Here is a 5,234-nt window from a genome sequence, read left to right on the forward strand (position 1 = left end):
TCCCGCTGTGTGGATAGAATGACTGCAGGACCCTGAGGTACCTGGTCACACTGCATACATAATCAGGATGCAGAGAGCTATGTATGCTGGTACTGAGCCTACTCCCTCCTTTTACACAATCTAGAGTCCCACAGGGTTAAAGGAGAATTAGAGAGACATAGATAGACAAGGAAAGTGGAAGTGGACTTCCTAACATGGTTCCCTCTGATCAAAAAATGTTTTGAGGAGATACGGCAAGAGGTACAGGAGCAAGAATCTAAACAGGACCAGAAGGGGAGAAGGGAGGACCCAGGGGCACTATGAAACCCCCAAGACACTGTCTGTTTAGTGGATCTCCAGACTTAGGTTTCTCCCACACCAAATATAGACATAGCTTTTGTTTCTCCTTCTCTGTGGTTTGGTCTTCTGTCTTTCCCAGTGGTTCAATTCCTTTTTCATAGTAAGGACTGAACTCTGCAGTCTCCTAGGTGACCACCCTCACCCTTTTATAGAAAAGTGCCACCTACATTTCGGCAGGACTTCCCATCTCAGCTAACCTAAGCTAGGACCTCCCTGAATGACAGGCTCAGGATCACTCCAAGGTGACTCTAGATCCTGTCAAGTTGACAAAATAAACCTGTCATGCATCAGAAACAAACTCAATTATGCTACTAAATCCATGCATTCTGGGAGTCCTAGCTGAGGGAATAGGCAAGGAGGTTTTCCTTACTGCACATCTCTGATTTTGTTTGTTCTGTGTGCTCTCTTTGTCAGTAGTGTGGTGGAATTTAGATCTATTCTCATCTCTAAACATTTCATGAATTTGGGTCCTTCTGTTCTCAGATAATGACAATCAGCACATTGGCTCTGGCAGAGTGCCTCTGACTGCTCATAGCAAAGGCACCTGAGTATCTAGGGATCAGGGCATCTGCCCTCTCTCAGTGTAAACTCTGTAGTGTCTGCCCCTGCCTGGTACTCCGCACTGCCAGGGTGTTCTAAGGAACCCCCTATGGCAGGTTGTCTTTGCCTACCCTTGTTTATGTGAGCATGCATGTGCACAGAGGCCAATATTGAGTGATGTCCTCCATTCCTGTTAATTCTGCTGAGATGGTCTCTCTCTGAACCCAAAGCTCACTAATTAAGCCAGGCCAGCTGGCCAGCAAGCCCCAGGGATATGTCTACCTCTGTAGTGCTGGGATTATACCACACCTAGCTTGTAGACAGGTGCTGTGAGCTCAGGCCCTAACCATCTTACACAGAGTGTCTCACTGTCTTCCCAGTCCCTCTCAGCATCAGTTTCAGAGCCCTGCCATCATTTGGGTTTTGGTTAATAGGTGAAGAAGTCCTTGAGTGGCTATAATGAATTCTGGCTGGCTGCACAGTCATCACAGGCTGGAGTGTGCTTCAGCCACAACGAACCCGGGCCTCAGTGATTGAATCCAGCTGAGGTTGAGTTCTTTATCACTTCACTTGCCCCATGTAGGAGGAGCCAAGGTGCCATCCTGGTGGCACAGAGATGGGTTGAGGGAAGGTCTCCTTTCCCTCCACTCCTACCTTAGAATGTCTTGATGCTGAACCTCTCATGGCTCTTCAAGTGACAGTGTGACACTATCAGTGACATGTAAGACCAAGAAGTGCCTCTCCGGGGACCTTCTCTGCTTCTGGTGTCTCTTGGCCTTGGCCAGTAGTGGCCACTAGAGACAAAGTATAAAACTGGTACCACCAAACTTAGTCTGTGATTGGACTGAAGTCAGAATGACTAATTTATGCCTGTAGAGAGTGGAGCTTCTAGACTCAAGCTGGCTGAGGTAGTGGCATGTGCTTGCCTCATGGGATAAGACTGCACCTCACCAGAATCCAGAGAGATTCCGGGTCTCAGGGAAGCACCAAAGAGGGATAGCAATATATTTACGAATGAGAACACAGAGACACAGAGAAGTTGAAAAGCCTGCCCCAGGTAACACAAACAACGTAATGCTATAGTGTGTCTCCTGACCTGGCTATTTCTGTGTCCTTGGTGGTAAGGGAGCTCACCCCAGGAGAGGGGACCGTTCCCTGAGCCCTGTACCAGGCACCACCAAGTGGTCTCTAAAATCTAGCTTTTACTAAAAGGAGCTGCTGGCAAGGGGTTGTTTACTGCACTGCTGGTAAACCAGACAAGAACAGCAACAACCATGCCCTGCATGCAGGGTGTCCCTGAGGGCTGGCGGCAGGTGTTTGCTGTAGCTTATTTCTCAGAGCTCTCAAAGAGTGAGTTGTATGCAGACCCCATGCCAGGTTCCGTACGGACCCATGGCCATAACGCATCACTTCTTCAGGGTGAGCAGATCCTCAGGGTTCTGACCCCAGGATGGGACATAGGTACACTACTAATGAAAAAATTATGGGTTTGGCCTGAGCTCCTACAATAAGCTCTGGCACAGTGGAGCAGACCCATGGTATCGGTTACCATAAATAAAATAAAACTGAACAGAAGGGAGGGATTTCAGAGCCCACTGGCTTCTCCTGAAAACTGGAAATTCCAGTTCATCTGGCTCGGCATGGAAAAGCATCCCCCTCTGACTTAGCTAATGGTGCCTCCCTCCCTTCCTCCTCAAAGTGTCCTGAAGCAGCCTGTCAGACAGGGCCACACCACACAGAGATAGAGCATGTAAGGCCATTAATGTGTCGCCACACACCAAGTCTGCTTTTATGCTTCCGTCTCACCTGTCCCGGAGTCGAGGGCATCCCTTCCTGTGGAGGAACAAAACTAGAATACCTAGTCCCCGCAGCCACTCTGCTGGTAGCTTCAATTGGGCCAGAGAAATTGAGGTAGCTGGTAGGTTGGATGCTGGGTAGATGGGGTGTGAGGACAGCAGGCAGGCAGACCTGGGACTAGAAGACCTGCATCCTGGGCTGGCTACACAGAGCAGCTCAGTTAACCTGCAACACTGCGGGTCAGAAAATACCCGGCAACATAGATGGATAGGAGTAGGAGCTGTGCTGTTTCCCTGGAAGTTGGGGTGGGTATTGCAGGAAGATGCCCTGGTGTGGCTCCCAGGGTGTGGAGGGACTAGATCCGTATGCAGACAGCAGTGAACGGAGCTGTTGAGGTTTCTAGGAGCCAGTGCCTCCCAGGAAACTGGTTTTGCTCCTTACTAGTCACATGACTTAGCAGAAGGGAAACAACCTCCTAGAACCTCATGGTCCTCATCTTCAGATGGGGTGAATGGGAGCACATCCTGTCTGCAGCCAGCATCATGGTGTGGCCATCACAGGACCCCAGCTGAGTAAAAAGCTGGGGTGTCAGCTTGACTTGCAGCCGGTCAGAAAGGTGAACAACAAAGCCGCCCCTGCCCCCCAGCCTGCTGTCATGGTCTTAGGGGGGCAGTTCCTGAACCAGAACCTCCTGTCAATTCAAATTCTGATCGTCAGTGATGTTCTGAGACATTTCCCAACTTCAGTCAGGACACACAGCAGGGACCTCAGAATACAGATCACTGGGCCTTCAGGGTTCAAATCCTTCCTGGAGGTGATTGCTAGAGTTTTTGTCATCAGAAGCAACTGAGGAGGTTGGAGCCCCTGAGAAGAATATGCCCTTTGTTCAGACAACAGTCAGGACCCAGCAATAGGCTAAACCATATGAAACTGCACAGATGCGACCTCTTACACTCACAGGGAGCTCTGAGACTTAGGCTTTGCTTATTTGTCTATTCTTGATCTGAGAGTAGCTGATAGGATTCCTAAATCAGCCTAGGATGGGCAGGATATTTCCAAAATAAGAGCATTCTGGTAGAGTCGGACAGCAGGTCCACTCTGCTCCATCCAATGGGCTTACAGATGTTGCAGTCATTGGGGTTGTCTGGCCTGGTGACCAGGATGGTTTTCAAGTTAGCCTCCTGCTGCAGCTATAGAGATGTGACTATCTCTGAAAGACAGTGAGGAGGACAGAGAAGGGAGGAGCTGGGGCATGGATGTTATTTGAGAGACAGAAGTGATCATGGAGAAACCCTGGGTTCTCCTTGTGATGGCCGTTTGAAGCCACCCACAGACCATGGTCCTGTAACTGAAGATGAAGATGGGGGACACGGAGTAAATAGAACCAGGCCTGTTATGCCTGTGCACTTGAGACCCAGAGATGCCCACCCTGCTCACTGGGAGAGGGGTTGCTTCTAGGAAATGTGTGAGCCCCTCTCCTAAACACCTTGGCAGACAGAAACAACAAGGAGCAGGTTGGGGTCCCGCTCCTGCTCCATGGAAGACAGGCTCGGTTGTGTAGCGACTCCCTTTGTCCTGAAACATTCTCCTCTGGAGGGAGATGGGAGGACCCTATACAGCAAAAGAGAAAAAGGCTCAGGAAGCCTATAAAAAGTGTGGGGTAGGTCCTCCCTGACCTACAAGCCCCTCCCTGACCACATGAAAGCAGAAAGCAATAACTGGGGAAAGAAATGTCTTCTGCAGGTTCTCTGCCAAGTTGTTCAACGGTGCTCCCAGGATGCACCTATCGTGAGCTGTCACTCATGCTAGGGGTGGGATTTTCAGTGATGCAGTTGCACTTGAGCCATCTAAATTACCTGCAATAAACATATTGGTTCACCATGCTAGACTTGAATGCAGTGATACCATTGGTACCCTGTCTGGGGCGAGCAGTCGTTTGTTCATATCTCTCTGGGAAAAGTCATACAACAGCCTTGGCCAACAATCTCCCCTAGCCATTCTCAGGAAATTGCAGGTAAGATGGAGGGGCCAGCCATGGTGAGGTGACATGTTGGAATGGGAGGGGACATGACCCTGCGTTGATGGAATAGGAAGATGGCAAAGCTGACAGCTGGCCCCTGAACTGGCAGCTCTGAGAGTCCGTGGCGGTCACCATGGGCTGTGGCCCCACTGGCAGTGGGAGGAATACCAGCCTGGGGCAGAGGACAGAGGAAAAGAAATCACTAGAGGACATGGGCTCTTGCTGGACCCTGAGTCTTTGAGCATGAACTGTGTTGTCCTTTCCATTTTCCAGATTATATATATATATATATATATATATATATATATATATATATATATATATAGCAGATGTTTCCAAGACCAGAGTCTGTCGTCTCAGCCACAGTCCTCTACCCACAACCTATTTGCATGGCTGGAGGATATATCAAGACATACTATGATCTCAAGTCCACAACAAACTCAGGGCATAAAGACACACACACACACACACACACACACACACACACACACACACACACACACACAAAAAAAAAAAAAAAACCCACAGAGTCAAAGAC

Source organism: Mus caroli, unplaced genomic scaffold (assembly GCF_978045245.1).
Source record: "Mus caroli unplaced genomic scaffold, Mus_caroli_1 scaffold_14, whole genome shotgun sequence".
Lineage (NCBI taxonomy): Eukaryota > Metazoa > Chordata > Mammalia > Rodentia > Muridae > Mus > Mus caroli.